Source organism: Trichechus manatus, unplaced genomic scaffold (genome assembly GCF_000243295.1).
Source record: "Trichechus manatus latirostris isolate Lorelei unplaced genomic scaffold, TriManLat1.0 scaffold00035, whole genome shotgun sequence".
NCBI classification, from domain to species: Eukaryota; Metazoa; Chordata; class Mammalia; order Sirenia; family Trichechidae; genus Trichechus; species Trichechus manatus.
Window position 1 is genome coordinate 16068096 of NW_004443971.1, and position 19542 is coordinate 16087637.

The window sequence follows — 19542 nt, forward strand, 5'->3', positions numbered from 1 at the left end:
GACTGAAAATAGGGATCCGGAGATATCAACATGTAAATGATGACAACATCAAAACAAAAAAAAAAAGAATGAACAGTGTAGTTATAGAACTTCCATATGGAGAGGAAGTCAAGGCAATAGCAAGAAACAAAAGATTAGTTTAAACTTAGGAAAATAAAGGCAAATTTCAAGGTAGCCACAAAGAAAGCTAACAAACCCACCCATCAAAATAAAAAAGGAAGAAGAACATAAAGACACAGTAAACAGAAAATCAACAATAATGAAAGAAATGAAAAGAAAATCCATAAAAAAAGTGGAATAAACAAACCATCAACACCACAAAAAAAAGGACAACAAAATGACAGCACTAAACTCCTATCTATTGATAACTATGCTAAATAAAAATGGCTTAAAGGCAACAGTAAACAGACAGAGATTGGTAGAATGAATTAAAAAAAAATGCTCCATCTATATGCTGTCTACAAGAAACATATCGTAGACAAAAAGCCATAAAGAAACTAAAATTCAAGGGATGGGAAAAATATATATCAAGCAAACAATAACCAAAAAAAAAGAGCAGAAGTGGCAATATTAATATCTGATAAAATAGACTTTAAGGTAAAATTCACCATAAAAGATAAGGAAGGACATTATATAATGATTAAAGGGTCAATTCAACAGGAGGGCATAACCAAAATAAATATATATGCACTCAATGACAGGGCTCCAAAATACATAAAACAAACACTAACAGCATTGAAAAGAGAAATAGACAGTTCCACAATAATATCAGGAGTCTTCAATGCACCACTTTTGGTGAAGGACAGAACATCTAGAAGGAAACTCAATAAAGATACAGAAGATCTAAATGCCACAATCAACCAACTTGACCTGATAGACATATACAGAACACTCCACCAACAGCAGCAAAATATACATTCTATTCTAAAGCACATGGAACACTCTCCAGAATAGATCACATTTTAGGCCACAAAAAAGCCTCAACAAAATCCAAAACATTGAAATAATAGAAAGCATTTTCTCTGATCACAATGCCATAGAAATCAATTAACAGGAATAGCAAGAGAAAAAAAATCAAATACATGGAAACTGAACATTATCTTGCTTAAAAACAGCTAAGTAATAGAAGAAATCAAGGAGGGAATGAAAAAATTCACAGAATCAAATGAGAATGAAAACACATCTTACCAAACCTTTTGGGACACAGCAAAAGCACTGGTTAGAGATCAATTAATAGCAATAAACGCACGCATCAAAAAAGAAGAAAGGGCCAAAATCAAAACATTATCCCTACAACTTGAACAAATAGAAAGAGAACAGCAAAAAGAGACAACAATAACCAAAAGAAAGGAAATAATAAAGATTAGAACAGAAATAAGTGAAATAGAGGACAGAAAAACGATACAAAGAATCAACAACACCAGAAGTTGGTTCTTTGAAAGGATCAACAAAATCGACAAACCATTGGCCAAACCGACAAAAGAAAAGCAGGAGAGGGAGCAAATAACCCAAATAAGAAATAAGATGGGTAATATCACAACAGAATCAACTGAAATAAAAAGAACCATAACAGAATACTATGAAAAACTGTACTCCTACAAATTTGAGAACCTAAAAGGAATGGACAAATTTTTAAAAACACACTACCTACCTAAGCTAACACAAACTGAGGTAAAAAAACTAAACAGATCCATAACAAAGGAAGAGATTAAAGAGGTACCAAAAAAACACCCAACAAAAAAAAAAGCCCTGGCCTGGATGGCTTCACTGGAGAATTCTACCAAACGTTAAGGAAGAGCTCACAGCAATGTTACTCAAACTATTTTGGAGCATCAAAAAGGAAGGAATGCACTCGAATCTATTGCATGAAGCCAGAATAACACTGATACCAAAGACAGGCAAAGACACTACATTAAAAAAAAAAAATTACAGACCAATATCCCTCATGAATATAGACACAAAAATTTTCTACAAAATTCTAGCCAATAGAATTCAACAGTATATCAAAAAAAAAAAAAAAAAAAATACATCGTGACCAAGTGAGATTCATACCAGATAGTCAAGCATGGTTCAACATTAGAAAATCAATCAATGAATCCACCACAAAAATAAAAGAATCACATCATCATTTTAATTGACACAGAAAAGGCATTAGACAAAGTCTAATACCCATTCCTGATAAAAAAAACTCTCAGTAAAATAGGAATAGAAGGTAAATTCCTTGACATAATGAAAGACAATTATTCAAAACCAACAGCCAACATTATTCGCAATGGAGGGAGACTGAAAGCATTGACCTTGAGAACAGGAACCCGACAAGGATGCCCTATATCACTACTCTTACTCAACATTGTGTTGGATGTCCTAACTAGAGCAATAAGGCAAGAAAAAGAAATAAAGGGCATCCAAATTGTTAAAGAAGAGGAAGAACTATCCCCATTTGCAGATAATATGATCCTATACATAGAAAACCCCAAAGAATCCGCAAGAAAGCTACTGGAACTAATAGAAGTTTCCAGCAAAGTAGCAGGATATAAGATTAACCTACAAAAATCAGTTGGATTCCTCTACACCAACAAAGACAACTTTAAAAAGGAAATCAGGAAGTCAATATCGTTTACAATAGCCCTCAAAAAGATAAAATACTTAGGAACATAAAACATAAAACTATAAAACTGTACAAAGAAAACTATAAAACACTACTGCAAGGAAACAAAAGAGACCTACATAAATGGAAAAACATACCATGCTTATGGATATAAAGACTCAATATTGTGAAAATATCAGTACTACCCAAAGCGATCTACGTATCTAACGCAATCCTGATCCAAATCCTAAGAGCATTCTTTAACGAGATGGAGAAACCAATCACCAACTTTTTATAGAAATGGAAGAGGCCCCATTAAGTAAAGCATTATTGAAGAAGAAAAAAGTGGGAGCCCTCACACTACCTGATCTCAGAACGTACTCTACAGCCACGGTAGTCAAAACAGCTGGATACTGGTTGTCTTAGTCATTTAGTGCTGCTATAACAGAAATACCACAAGTGGATGGCTTTAACAAAGAGAAATTTATTCTCTCACAGTCTAGTGGGCCACAAGTCCAAATTCAGGGCGCCACCTCCAGAGTAAGTCTTTCTCTCTCTATCGGCTCCAGAGGAAGGTCCTCATGATGCATCAGTCTTCCCTTGGTCTGGGAGCGTCTCTGCGCAGGAACCTCAGGTCCAAAGGATGTGCTCTGCTCCCAGCGTTGCTTTCTTGGTGGTATGAGGTCTCCATGTCTCTCTGCTCGCTTCTCTCTTTTATATCTCAAAAGAGATTGGCTTAAGACACTACCTAATCTTGTAGATCTCATCAATATAACTGCTGCTAATCCATCTTATAACATCATAGTGATAGCATCTACAACACATAGGGAAATCACATCAGATGATAAAATGGTAGACAATCACACAATACTCGGAATCATGATCCAGACAAGTTGATAGATATTTTGGGGGGACACAATTCAGTCCATGACATTGGTGTAAAAACAGACAGACCGATGGAATAGAATTGAGAACCCAGATGTAAATCCATCCACCTACGGGTAGCTGATATTTGACAAAGGGCCAAAGTCCATTAAATGGGGAGAAGACAGTCTCTTTAACAAACAATGCTGGAATAACTCAATGTCCATCTGCAAAAAAATGAAACAGGACCCATACCTCACATCATACACAAAAATTAACTCAAAATGGATCAAAGACCTAAATACAAAATCTAAAACAACAAAGATGATGGAATTAAAAATAGGGACAGTGCTAGGGGCCCTAATACATGGCATAAATACAATACAAACCAAAATTAACAATGTGCAAACCCCAGAACAGAAACTAGATAACTGGGAGCTGCTAAAAATTAAACACTTAAGCTTATTGAAAGACTTCACCAAAAGGGTAAAAAGAGAATCTACAGACTGGGAAAAAATTTTTGGCTACAACGTATTGGACAACGGTCTAATCTCTAAAATCTATAAAATACGTTAACACTTCAATAATAAAAAGACTAATAATCCAATTAAAATATGGGCAAGGATATGAAATGACACTTCACCAAAGAAGATATTCAGGTGGCCAACTGACACATAAAGAAATGCTTGATTGTGGGGTTGTTAACCAATGTCGTAAAACAATATGTGTGCTACTGCTTCATGAGAAACTATTTGTTCTGTAAGCCTTCACCTGAAGTACAATAAAAAAAAAAAAGAAATGCTTGAAATCGTTAGCCATTAAAGAAATGCAAATCAAAACTACAATGAGATACCACCCCAACATCACTGGCATGAATCAAAAAAACAGAAAATAACAAATGTTGGGGAGGTTGCGGGGACATTGGAACTCATGCACTGAGGTGGGAATGTAAAATGGTACAACCACTATGGAAAATGACATGGCACCTCCTTAAAAAGCTAGACATAGAAATACCATATGATCCAGCAATCCCACTCCTAGGAATATATCCTAGAGGAATAAGAGCCGTGGCACGAATAGACGTATGCACACCCAGGTTCATTGCAGCATTATTCACAATAGCAAAATGATGGAAACAACCTAACAGCATATCAACAGATGAATGGAAAAACAAATTATCGTACATACACACAATGGAATACTACACAACAATAAAGAACAATAATGAATCTGCGAAACATCTCACAACATGGATGAATGAGACCACTATTATAAAAATTCAAGGAAAGGTTTACACACGAAAAAAAACAATCTTTGATGGTTAGGAGGGAGGGAGGCTGGGAGGGGAAATCACTAAATAGATAGTAGACAAGTGTTAAATTTGGTGAAGGGAAAGACAACACACAATATAGGGGAAGGCAGCACAATTTGACCAAGGTAAAGACATAAGCTTACTAGACATATTGAAACACCTTGAGGGACCTAGTTGCTGGGGCTGAGGGCTGGGGACCATGGTCTCAGTGGACATCTAGCTCAATTGGCATAACATAGTCTATAAAGAAAAATGTTCTACATCCTAATTGGGTGAGTAGCATCAGGGGTCTTAAAAACTTTCGAGCAGCCATCTAAGATAAATCTATTGGTTCGGAGCAAAGAAGAATGAAGAAAACCAAAGACACGTGGAAAATATTAGTCCAAAGTACTAATGGACCACATGAACCACAGCCTCCACCAGCCTGAGCCCAGAAGAACTAGATGGTGCTGGCTACCACCACTGACTGCTCTGAGAGGGATCACAAAGAAGGGTCCCAGACACAGTGGGAAAAAAATGTAGAACATAATTCAAAGTCAAAAAAAAACAACAACAAAAAAACAGACTTACTGCTCTGACAGAGACTGGAGGAACCCCCAAGACTATGGGCCCCAGACACCCTGCTAACTCAGAACTGAAGCCACTCCTGAAGTCCACATTTCCTCCAAAGATTAGACAAACAACAACACATGTGAGGAACATGCTTCTTAGTTCCTTCAAATAGATGAGATCAAACGGGCAACACCTGGCGAAAAGCAAAGCCAAGAAGGCAGGAAGGGACACAAAGAACCTGGGGTGGAAAGGGGGAGAATGCTGACACGTTGTGGGGATAGCAACCAATGTCACAAAACAATTTTGTATAAAATTTTGAGTGGGAAACGAATTTGCACTGTAAACTTTCACCTAAAGCACAATTAAATAAATAAATAAAACTATTAATTAAAAAGAAAAAAAAAAGGAGCCCTGGTGGTACATTGGTTAAGAGCTTGGCTGCTGACCAAAAGGTTGGCAGTTTGAATACACCAGCCTCTCCTTGGGAACCCTATGGGGCAGTTCTACTCTGTCCTATAGGGTCACTGTGAGTCAGAATTGACTCGATGGCAACAGGTATTATTAAAAAACAAAAAAACTATCCTAGAAGGGTTCAAAATATTGCAATCAAGTATATAGTCCTCTGATAGTCTGACTTGGCCCCAGACAAAATCAAGAATATCTAGGAATAAAATATCCTTCTAGAAATCATCCATCGATATCACTTCATAACTAGGCTTTGATAAGAATGGGGTGCCAGAGAGTTCAAGGCTACGTTTTTCTGACAGGATCCTAAAATGAAATTATTATTTGATGATTAAGGATAGATTCACATACTTTGACAATCCAAAATAGGATTCTTTCATACAACCAGAAAGTTTAGACAATTCTATTCAAAGTGCTTTGAGGTCTTTTGATTAAAGCACTGCCCAGTATTGAAGAGAGAGATAAAAAGGTTATACTGATTTTAGTCAACAGTCAGAATAATTGTTCATAATGTAGAGTGAACTTTACCAATTAAACCAGCATGGGTCTCAAGTACCACAGTGAACAAAAAACCCATAATTTTTAAAAACTAGTGATTATCTTGTGAGGTTTTCTCACAGTTCTTAAATACAATAGTCACAATAACTAAAAAAAAAAAAAAAAGAAAGAAAGGAGGGAGGAAGGGAGTCAAGACAAGTGTCAGATCAAAAAAATCTTACATAAGATCTTGGTAAGCAGGTACTCATTAGCATCTCCAGTGGTTCATATTATTTTATTGTATGATGTCTGTGGGGTTCAACACCGACTCATAGCGGCCCTATAGGACAGAGTAGAACTGCCCCATAGGGTTTCCTAGGCTGTAATCTTTATGGGAGCAGATCACCAGGTCTTTCTCTCATTGAGCCGCTGGTGGGTTTGAACCATGACCTTTTAGTTAGCAGCTCAGCACCACTAGGGCTCCTTAACCACAATATAAAAGGTGAAAAAGGTTGAAGATCATCTTGCTCTTGGTACTACAACCAGGAAATAACTCTTCTCCTTGAAACATCGTTTTGGTTGGAGGGAGTGTAAGAAAAGGAGAGGAGTCTAGGGGATGGGCAGAACTGTCTCACTCCATTCAAAAAGCTCGTGTTTGCTGCCATCACCGCTGTCTTTAAGAAGAGGACTTTGCCCAGCCTACGTCCTGAGAGGGTCCTCACAGGCTGGCCTGCTTGGGGTGCTTTCTAACCCAGGCTCAATTCTGTTACAACAGCACTAGAGGAAACCATTCAGGTTCAACTCTATCCCCTTGAGGATCCATCTTTCTGCCTCTGGATACTGGAGATAGTTCTTGCCTTGGGTTTTTGCCCTCTCCCCAAATGAATTACTTATTTTTTTAAGGCTTCTAAAAGCAAACAAATAAGAATTAGGCATTACTGCTTGCCTAAGACATATAAAGTTAATGAATAATAATAATGAATTTAAGTTTTCAAAATGAGTTGTTTTCAAAGTGATTTTTCTTAAATGTGGCAGAGAGTGTATTATTGTGGCAAAGGCTCTGAAGTGCTCATCAAGCTGTGGTGAGCTGTAGACCCACCAGGACTGTCCACTGTGTGGCTAGACAAGACAACAAGTCTCTCTGGGCCTCATTTTCTTCATCTGTGAAATGAAAGGGGTGGACTTTTCTATACTCACTAGGAGATGGAATTTAAGGTATTTTCTAGCTCTAACATTCTATGTTTTTGTTGTTGTTTTTGGTTGCAGTTGAGTTGGGTCCAACTCATGGCGACCCCATGTACAACTGAATAAAATGTTTCTGACCTGTGGCCATCTTCATGATCGCTAGTGTGCTTGAGTCCATGGTTGCAGCCACTGTGTATTCTGAGTGCCTTCCAACCTAGGGGATCATCTTCCAGCACTATATTCAACAATATTCTGTTGTGATCCATAGAGTTTCCATTGGCTAATGTTTGGAAGTAGGTCACCAGGCCTTTCTTGGTCTGTCTTAGCCTGGAAGCGCTGCTGAAACATGTCCACCATGGGTGACACTGCTGGTATTTGAAATATCGGTGGCATACCTGCCAGCATCATAGCAACACGAAAACCACCACAGTATGAAAAAATGACAGACATATGGTAGTTAACATTTTATAACTATCTTTATTGATCCTGTTCATCAGACGATAGAGAGAAATCAGAACTGTGGAACTTCTGTTATTTTGTTTCTATTTTCTCCATCAAGGAGAATGACCTTCCCACAAGAAAGGGTGTTTAAGAAGGATTTGATTCCCAGTGTCAGAGTTTTAGCAAAAAGTTCAGCTTTAGGATCCTGACTCTAGCCATAGGGATACAACTCCTATATACAAGAAGAGAATCCACCCTGACTGGCCAGAACCCGTCAAGATTTCTTTCAGAGAAATACTGCAGTTGTGCATAGCTGTTGCAAGGGTTCTGCTGGTGGAATAAGAGATACTAGTTACTCTCTTAGACCTCAAGCGATCTTCTGCCTTGTGGAAGCCTCTGACTCATGCACCAAATATATATTAAGCACCTGCTATTTATTAGATCCTGAGACTACAGCAATGACAAGGTTGAAAAGATCTTCTCTTGTGGAGCTTACAGTCTAGTGGGGGAGACAGGCAACAAACAAAGTTCTTACAATAATTATCTATTATGGTCAGCACAGTAAGGAAGTGGGTAGGATGTCTAGATGAATGCAATGATGGAGAATTATGAGTGAAGGATGGGGAATCTTCTAGATAGTTAGATCAGGAAAGGCTCTTTGGTAGAAGTGACTTGAATCTGAGACTGAAGGCAAGAGGAGCTAGCCTTGCAAAGACCAAGCAGAGGGAAAGCAAATGCAGAGGGCCTGATGTGGAAGGGTATGGGGTATTATTCTGAAATGGACAGAGCAGTGCAGCAGTGCAGAGGGAGCCTAAGGGAGAGAGGTAGAAAGGAAGCTGAGAAACAGCCTGGACCAGCCTGCCGGGACCTGGAAGGCATGGTCAAGAGAAAGACATTGAAGGGTTTTAAAAGAAGAGAGGCAGTATCTAATAATAGGTTTTAGGATCACTCTGGCTGTTGTGCAGAAAATGGATTAGAGGGAGTAGGAGTACAGGTAAGGAGAAGAGAGTCATTTGGAACTGATCTTGGTATAAGGAGTGAGATAGAGATTGAATTTCATTTTTCCACAAATGGCTAGCCAGTTTTATCATATTAGTAATTGATCTTTCTTTAACCAATTTTAATTTTTATCCTACATTCTCCATATATATTGTCTATTTCTGGACTCTATTTCACTCCACTGTCTGTTTATACCTAGGCCAATGCCAAACTGTTTCAATTGCTATAGCTTTATAGTATGTTTTGGTATGTGGTGGAGCTAATCCACTTATTACCTTCCTTTTTAAGAAATACCTTGACAGCTCTCACACTAAACCAAACCAAACCCAAGTCCATTCCAACTCATAATGACTGTATAGGACCAGGTAAAACTGCCCCATAGAGTTTCTAAGGCTGAAATCTTTACAGAAGCAGACCGCCACATCTTTCTCCCTTGGAGTGGCTGGTGAGTTTGAACTGCCAACCTTTCGGCTTTAATCACTGCACCACCAGGGCTCCTATTGTCACACTAGTGGTTCCCAAACTTTGCTGAACATCAGAGTCACCTGGGGTGTTTTCAATGCTACCCAGCTATTGCGCTTTTAAGAGCTCCCCAGATGATTATAATGTGCAGCAAAGTTTAGGAATCACTATTTCATATGTTTATTTTTCCAGGTGAATTTTACTATAATTTTTGTCAAGTCCCACCCCTATTGTTACTTTGATTGGGACTGTATTGCATTTTTAGATTTATAATTAATTTAGGAGAAGTGACATCTTTACAGGAGCCCTGGTGGTGCAGTGGTTAAGAACTTGGCTGCTAACCAAAAGGTCGGCAGTTTGAATCCACCAGCCACTCTTTGGAAACCCTCTAGGGCAGTTCCACTCTGCCCTATAGGGTCGCTATGAGTCAGAATCGACTCTGAAGGCAACAGGTGTGTAACATCTTTACAGTGATGAATATTCCTACCCAAGTACAATATATATATGTTTACATGGATTCAATTTTTCTTTTTTGTTAAGTTCTTCAAGATTTTGTCCTATTTGTTACTATTATATTTATTACTATTGTATATGTATATTAACTTGTTTTTGAATACATATTGGAATGCTAGTGGTTTTATTTATTTATGTAAATTTCTTAAAATTAACCATTAACAGATATTCAGTGTTTCTGGTTTTATTTTTTTTTTAATATATACATTTTTAACCCTCTGCATTGTGTTTTCCTTAGCCTCCGTAACTTTTGAGCATATACCTGGACTTTCCTTTCCCCATCTCTGCATATCCATCGTACTTCTGCCTCAGGGCTCAAATCAAGTGAAATTTCTTCCACTAAAATTTCTCTAATCGCCGCCCCCAACTCCATCCCCAGTAACTCCTACCACTGCCATCACCTCTGTTCAACATGGAAACTATCTCTAGCTTCTCTGAATCTTAATAGCATTTTATCTAGATTTCTCTTGTGGCCCTTATACGACAGTACTACACCTGAGTTCCCCTACAAACAATATGCTTATTAAGGTTAGGGTCTTTTTCTATATTTCTCCATATAGCTCTTGGCTCAGTGACTTTGCAACATATTAAGTACTCAATAAATTTTGAGAACAAATGAATAAAACAAAGACACCTGTATAGAAGAAACAGATAAATGAATAAAGTGATAAATGAACCTATGACTTAACTTGGCAAACAGATTCAAGTCAGTCTAAAAATGAGGATTTAGCAGCATACTGTAGGAATTTGCCCTTGGCCATGTGTTGGATCCTTCAATCATTTATTCATCCATTTTCTCACTCATAAGGGCCTACCATATTCCAGGAGCTGTGTTCAGGGGTGGGAACAGATTACTAAAACTTAGAAGCACTGGTCTTTGCCATCTAATAAAGTCCACAGGAGAGCAAACATGTAAACAAAAGAGAATGATGGAGTATTACAGATGCTTTGCTGTACAAATCTTAATGGGGTTCGATGGGGACACCAAGAAAAGAGCAGTTAATTCTAGATTGGAGAGGGAAAGGATTGGGAAAGTTTTGTAGAGGAGGTGATTCTTGACGTGAGTTTCACAGTCAACATTTGTATCAACTTGTGTTAGGAAAGGAAGTGTGCTTATCACATCTACAGATAATGCAAAACTAAGAGAGATATACCCGATGACAAACTCAGGAATTTAAAAAAAATCTGGTAGCAATGATTCTAGGAATTTAAGCAAAGGAGATGATTGCACAAGTGCAAAAACACTGTTTATCTTCATTCTACTTATAAGAGTGTCATTTGGAAACAAATTATATGTTAATTAAATTGTGCTTCACAAACACAATAGAAAAAAATCATTAAAAATTATGTTGTAGTTGTATATTTATTACCTAAAAAGATATGTATACTGAGGGAAAGCAGCAGGTTATGAAACAGAATATAGTATTGTTCTATTTTTTAAAAATTGTACATATCAATATGCATTGAGTTTTTTTTTTAAACAGAAGTGGACTTATACAGTTTGGCAACTGCATTTTTCATACTTACAAATGATAAAAAATGACGAAGCATAATTATCAAATGCTACTGTAAATTTACTGTTATAAATGGCATTTCTTTTGTTTGATATTATTGTAAACTTTACCTTGTATATTAAATTTTTTTAATGTAATCACTTTCGGGTAGTGGAATTTTGGGTGATTTCTACTTTCTTCTTCATACTTTTTTACTACTTGAATTTTTTACAATGTACAAGTATTTTTTAATGCAATAAATTACTTTTTTAATCTTAAAAAGCTAGTCTACACACCAAAACAAACTAGATGAAACAAAAGAGGAATAAATGTGAAGCTCTGATTTCATATCCCCCAAAATGAAGCCCACAACATAGAGGAGGGGCAAATGGACAGTTTATGCTAACAAGATCTAGGGTGGTCTTAGGCTGGGTTCTCTAGGGAAGCAAAACCAGTAAAGCGTATAAATACATATAGAGAGGGAGAGATTTATATCAAGGAAACAGCTCATACGATTGTAGAGGCTGGAACGTCCCAAGTCTGTGGATCAGGATAAAGGCTGTTCCTGATTCACGTAGCTGCAGGGGCTGGCGAACCCAAGATCAACAGCTCAGAGAGCAGGACTCTTACTCATAGGTAGTGAAGATAGATGAATCCAAGATTGGCAGGCAAGACTGCAAGTCTTCTCCTGATTCACATAGCTGCAGGGGCCAGCAAACCCAAGACTGGCAGGTCAGAGAGCAGGACTCTTGCTCACAGGCTGTGAACATCGATGAATCCCAAGATCAGCAGGTAAGCTACTAGCTCAAGTTCCAAGAACCAGAGGTCAGACAAATAAGAGGCAGCTGCAGGATCCAGAAAGGGCAAAAGCCAAAACATTCACTTACATTTGGATGCAGGCTACACACCCAAGGAAACTCCCTTTCAACTGATTGACTACTCATAGCAGATCCCATTGTGGAAGTGATCACATATAAACACTGAGAATCATGGACCAGCCAAGTTGACACACAATCTTAACCATCACAAGGGTTTTAATTCACAGGCACACTCACTGTGTATGCTCCCACAGTATGATGCAGTTATTAACATTTTAAAGCAATTTTAGGCTACGTTAATAGAATTATAACATGGCGATCATTGGACTGTGAGCCTGCCCTATCACACATGGCTTGTTATGTTCAGCTCTGGTTTTTCACTGCAATAAGAGACATTTACAATCAGCCAGAGGAGAGAGATGAGAAACTCTGTCACAGCAATGTTGAGAAAACTCACAACAATTAGCCTGGAAAAGAGAAGATGGAAGGGGCACAAGTCTGATGTATTTAAATATTTTGTGAGCTGTCCATGGAAAAGAGGAAAATTTTGTTAGTAAAAGATATGCAGTGCTACCTGAAATTGGCCATGATAATTCAATTCTATTCCCCCAGGTGACCTAAAGGCCATAAAAATTATTCATAGCAGGTCTGCTGTTGATTGCACCACCCTCTCTGGGCAAGGGTACTTTTACATGAACCACTGAGGTCAGCGACAGTACAATCAACTTATTTTAAGTTACCTAGGGGAATACTCACAAGGTGAGACAGAAATTGGGACTGTCACAAATAACTGGGACGTAGTACCACCAGGTCTCGCTCTCTCCTCCCCAAGGATAATTCTAATTCTCCTGAACACCAAGAACATGCTCTATTCTTTAAAAAATGCACCACAGTTGTCAACAGATTCACGGTACACATACACTCCCTTTATTCCTCCATCCAATTCCATGAGAAGGCTGTGAGTCTCAGAGAGAGAGAAAATGCACTTGACTTGGGCCTAGGTTTGAATTTCTGGCTCTGTCACTAATTTGTGATCTTAGGCAAGTTAGTAGACTTCTCTCAGCCTCTTGTTTACAAAAGGGTTGTTTTGGGAAGAAATTTGATGAAGTTTCTAACATGTGTAGCAGACATCACTTCAAAAGCACTTGATAATTTCTCTTCTGTCTTCTCCATTTCCTGTGAAGCGCTGAAACCTTTACTTTGTAAAACAAAAACAAACCAAACAAACACAAAATAAAAATAAATAAAAACAAAACAAAAGACAAAGTGTTAAAATTCTGGCTTCCAAATTCCTGAATATTTAACTCCAGGATCTGTGGTCACATACAAGCTAACCTGGGTTACATTTGGATGGGGGTCCCCATGTTCAACCACGGGCTCCAGGATAGGTACAATTGTGTGTTTCTTTGGGAGTCCCTGACTAATGCAAAACGGTCTACGCCAAGAAATTTAGAAGACAGCTACCTGGCCAGCTGACTGGAAGAGATCCATATTTATGCCCATTCCAAAGAAAGGTGATCCAACAGAATGCAGAAATTATTGAACAATATCATTAGTATCACATGCAAGTAAAATTTTGCTGAACATAATTCAAAAACAGTTGTAGCAGTACATCTATGGGGAACTGCCAGAAATTCAAGCCAGATTCAGAAGAGGACATGGAATTAGGGATATCATTCCTGATGTCAGATGGATCTTGGCTAAAAGCACAGAATACCAGAAAGATGTTCACCTGTGTTTTATTGACTATGCAGAGGCATTCAACTGCATGGATCATAACAAATTATGGATAACATTGCAAAGAATGGGAATTCCAGAACACTTAATTGTGCTCATAAGGAAACTGTACATAGACCAAGAGGCAGTTGTTTACACAGAACAAGGGGGTATTGTGTGATTTAAAATCAGGAAAGGTGTGTGACAGGGTTGTATTCTTTCACCATACTTATTCAACTTGTATGCTGAGCAAATAATCCGAGAAGCTGGACTGTATGAAGAAGAACGCAGCATAAGGATTGGAGGAAGACTCATTAACAACCAGCAATACGCAGATGACACAACCTTCTTTGCTGAAAGTGAAGAGGGCTTGAAGCACTTACTGGTGAAGATCAAAGGTTACAGCCTTCAGTATGGATTGCACCTCAACATAAAGAAAATAAAAATCCTCACAACCGGACCAATAAGCAACATCATGACAAGTGGAGAAAAGATTGAAGTTGTCAAGGATTTCATTTTACTTGGATCCACAATCAATGCCCATGGAAGCAGCAGTCAAGAAATCAAATGACATATTGCATTGGGCAAATCTGCTGCAAAAGACCTGTTTTAAGTGTTAAAAACCAAAGATGTCACTTTGAGGAATAAGATGCACCTGACCCAAGCCATGGTATTTTCAATCACCTCTACGCATACGAAGCCTGGACAATATATAAGGAAAACCAAAGAAGAAATGATGGCTTTGAATTATGGTGTTGGCGAAGAATATTGAATATACCATGGACTGCCAAAAGAACGAACAAATCTGTCTTGGAAGAAGTACAGCCAGAATGCTCCTTAGAAGCATGGATGGCAAGAGTTCGTCTCCCATACTTTGGGCATGTTATCAGGGAGGACCAGTTCCTGGAAAAGGACATTATGCTTGGTAAATAGAGTGTCAGGGGAAAAGAAGAAGATCCTCAGCAAGATGGATTGACACGGTGGCTGCAACAATGGGCTCAAGCATAACAACAACTGTGAGGATAGCGCAGGACCGGGCAGTGCTATGAGTCGGAACCAACTCAATGGCACCTAACAACAACAACCCTGGGTGGCGCAAATAATTAAGCCCTTGACTACTGGCTGAAAGGTGTGGCGGTTTGAATCCACCCATAGGCACCTCTGAAGAAAAGTCTAGCAATCTGTTTCCAAAAGGTCACAGCCTTAAACACCCTATGGAGCAGTTTTACTCTGCCCACATGAGTTTGCCATGAGTCAGAATCAACTTAACAGCAGCTAACAACAACAGAGATAAGTATTTTTCTAATACACAGAATGCTTATTAATGGGGTGGAATTTGGAAAGATTTGTACTTTTATGCTGATACTACGCAGGAGAAAGACGTGGCAGTGTGTTTCCATGAAGATTATAGCCTTGGAAACCCTACGGGGCAGTTCTACTCTGCTCTGTAGGGTCACTATGAGTCAGAATCAACTTGACAGCAGTGGGTTTGGTTTTTTTGTTTTTTGTTTTGCTTATACTACTTTGAATATCTTGTTAATATTTTAATAAATAAACACATATATGTACGTGCACATACTCTCCCCAACCCTACACTAATTTTTGTCACAGAAAATACTGCTTCTTTGAGGGACTAGTCTCATTCAACCTACCTAACCCAGAACTAGAATCCAGGTATCTTAGTTTCCAATCCTATGCTATTTCTATTATAGGATTTAGCTTTGATGCTGACTGTTAATTACTTGTTATCAATGAAGTACTTTGGGGTCTGAGGAGAGGGAAAAAAAACCTTATGTAGGGAAATTTTAAGACTTGTTATTAAAAGAGACTATGAGGGGACAGGAAAGCTAGTAATACGGAACCCAGGGTTGAGAAGGGACCGTGCTGACATGTCGTGGGGTTGTTAACCATTGTCATAAAGCAATATGTGTACTAACTGTTTAATAAGAAACTATTTGTTCTGTAAACCTTCATCTAAACTACAATAAAAAAAAATTTTTTTTAAATTAAAGAGACTATGAAAGAATATTTGCAAAACTAAAGAAATTATACAATGGTACTCAGATATTTTTTGACTAAATAAATGTTATGTTTATAGTTCCTTCTATATTAATATATTTATGATAAACCAAATCCAAACCCGTTGCTGTAGAGTTGATTCTGACTCATAGCGACCGCATAGGACAGAGTAGTAGAACTGCCCCATAGGGTTTCCAAGGAGCAGCTGGTGGATTCAAACTGCTGACTTTTTGGTTACCAGCCAAGCTTTTAACCACTGCACCACCAGGGCTCCATATTCATGACTAAAAACCAAACCCATTGCTACAGGACAGAGTAAAACTGCCCCATAGGATTTCCAAATATTCTTTCTCCATCTATAAAATTTTGAATTTTTAGTAAAAAAAAAAAAACTAGGAAAAAATTAGTGGTGTGGAAACGATGACTAAATGAGTAGTTAACATTACATTCATGAAAACAGTAGAGACTTCTGTTTTTTCCAACAGCATGACCTATCTTTTTGTGCATATAATAATCATGGCACATACAACTGTAGAGTTGAAAGGAATCTTAAAAGTCATCTCATCCAAACACCTTGCAAGATTGGCTTTATGGGTTTGAAGGCTTAGGACCACAGTCTCATCAGACAACTCAGTTAATGGCATAATAAATTTCATAAAGTGTATGTTCTACATCTCAATGTGGTGAGTATGTCTGGGGTCTTAAAAGCTTGTGAGTGGCCATCTAAGATACAACTATCGGTCTCTCCTCATCCGGAACAAAAGAAAAAGAAGCCAACCAAAGACTCAAAGAATAAAAAGGTCTACAGGACTAATAGTCTACACTAACCACGGCCTTATCTTGCCTGAGACTAGAAGAACTAGATGGTGCTCGGCTACCCCTACTGACCATTCTGATCAGGGCCACAATAGATGGATCCTTATAGAATGGGAGGGAAAGGTGGAACAGACTTCAAATTCTTAAAAAGTCCAGACTTACTGGACTGGTTGAGACTAGAGAACTCCCTGAGACTAGCCCTTAGATACACTTTAAACCTTAAACCAAAATTATCTCTTAAGGTCACCTTTTAGCAAAATAACAAATTGGCTCATAAAATAAAGAGTATCACCCATGGGTAGTGAGCTCCTTTAAAAAATCATCTATATGAGACCAAATGGTCAAAAATTACTATAAAGCAAAGATGAGAAGGTAAGGGGGAAGGGAAACTAGAGTACTAGAAATGATACATCCATAATGGAATGAATGAGAATGATGATACATTGTGAGAAATGTAACCAATGTCATTGAATAATCTGTGTAGAAATTGTTAAATGGGAACCTAATTTGCTGTGTAAACTTTCACCTTAAACATGATAAAATATTATTTAAAAAAAGGAAAAAAAGTCATCTCATTACGTTCTTCAGTGTTGAGGCCCAAAGAAACTAGATAATGTCACACCTGGCATTACATTCTCCTGACTGCCAATCCAAGCGTTCCTATTCACCATAATAAGAATATTGGTATTTTAATAATTGATATGCTTATTATCATACTATTAAATAATAATATTATTTATAATAAGAACGTATTATGTTGTTAGATCATTGAGCTGACCCCCAACTCATGGCGACCCCATATGTTACACATTAGAATTGCTCCAAGGGTTTTCTTGGCTATGATCTTTACTGAAGCAGTTTGCCAGGTCTATTCTTCCACAGAGAGCTCTGGTAGCCTAGTGGTTAAAAGTTTGGCTGCTAACCAAAAGGTTGACGGCTCAAATCCACCAGCCGCTCCTTGGAAACCCTGTGGGGCAGTTCTACCCTGCCCCATAGGGTTGCTATGAGTCGGGATTAACTCATTGGCAACAAATTTGTTTTTTTTATTCTTCCACAGAGTTGCTGGGTGGATTCAAGCCATCAACCTTTAGGTTAGCAGCCAGTTGCAAACTACTTGTGACACCCAGGCTCATGTGATATATAACAATATATAATAATAATAAATTATAATGCTTATTATTTATATCTTGTCTATTTACCAAATAAAGTTTTATAAGGCAGCTTCATGACTAAAGTCATCATAAAAAGGAGCATACAAAATGGTAGACCTCTATGGAGGGGAATCTAAAAATACCTATAAAAAGATACAGAAGCATTTAACCTTAGGCCACCAATTCTACTTCTGAGAATTATAGGTGTATCTATAGACATTTGAAATTACTTATATGGTTACTCATCATGGCATTTGTAAAAACTATAGATTGGAAACAACACCTGGGTTGAGTAATAGGGGATTGGTTGAATAAATTATGGCATATCCATACCTGGGAATATTATGTATAAAAGAATGTACAATGTAGAGAAATTTCCAGGATGCACTAAATAAGAAGCACGATGCAGAACAGTATATAGTATGCTACATTTTGTGGAAGAAAGGGAAAATAAAAATACATATTCACATTTGCTCGCACAGCATTTACAGAGAAAAAGGGGCGCTCTCCAGTGAGTGAAATAATTGATTCAGGCAATATCATCAATGAATCTTCTCAGCCACTAGGTGAAAGACTGAAAGGGAAAAAGATATTTGCATGGTGCCAAAATACCATGCCACAAATTACTTGCTATTTGCAATGGTGAAATCTACCTTAACAATGGAGAGAACTAATGGTTATCACTTTTACCAACGATTAAATTTAGCATCATTAAAAATGAAACAACCTGGCATTATCCATCTCTTGATGTGGCATAATATGATCTATGTAACATCATCTAGAAGTATCATGAAGCCCTTCTTATGTGTGGTGAAATGGAGTGTCAGTGAAAATGAAGGAAACTCTCAATGAGATGGACTGACACAATAGTCACAACGATGGACTCAAACATACTAACGATCATGAAGATGGCACAGGACCAGGCAACATTTTGTTCTGTTATACATAAGGTCGCCATGAGTTGGAGCCATTTCAATGGCAACTAACAACAAGAACAACAACAACAGGAGTATTCTTGCCAATAATAATTAACCTGAATCTAATTAAGTCTTTAGCCCTAACTTAAAATTTACACAAAATACAAGAAATTCGGAAAGAGTTCAGTGACATTACAAAGAAACAATTAGACAAACCCAGAACATAAATATTCTACAAAATACTGACCTGGTCTTTTAAAAAAGTCAATGTCATTAAAAAAAAGGTAGGTGATTGTTCTAGAATAAAGAAAACCAAAAAGACAGAAACCAAATGTAATGTGTGATCTTTGATTGGATACTGCCTTTTGAAAAAAAAAAAAAGCAGCTAAAAAAGATATTTTCATCTCGAGGAACATCTAGCTCAATTGGCTTAACATAGTTTATAAAGAAAATGTTCTACATTCTACCTTGGTGAGTAGCATCTGGGGTCTTAAAAGCCTGTAAGCAGCCACCTAAGATACTTCACTGGTCTCACCCCTTCAGGAGCGAGGGAGAATGAAGAAAACAAAATACAAGGGAAAGATTAGTCCAAAGGACTAATGGACCACAACTACCATGGCCTCCACCAGACTGAGTTCAGTACAACTAGATGGTATCCGGCTACCACCACTGACTGCTCTGACAGGGATCACAACAGAGGGTCCTGGACAGAGCTGGAGAAAAATGTAGAACAAAATTCTAACTCGCAAAAAAAA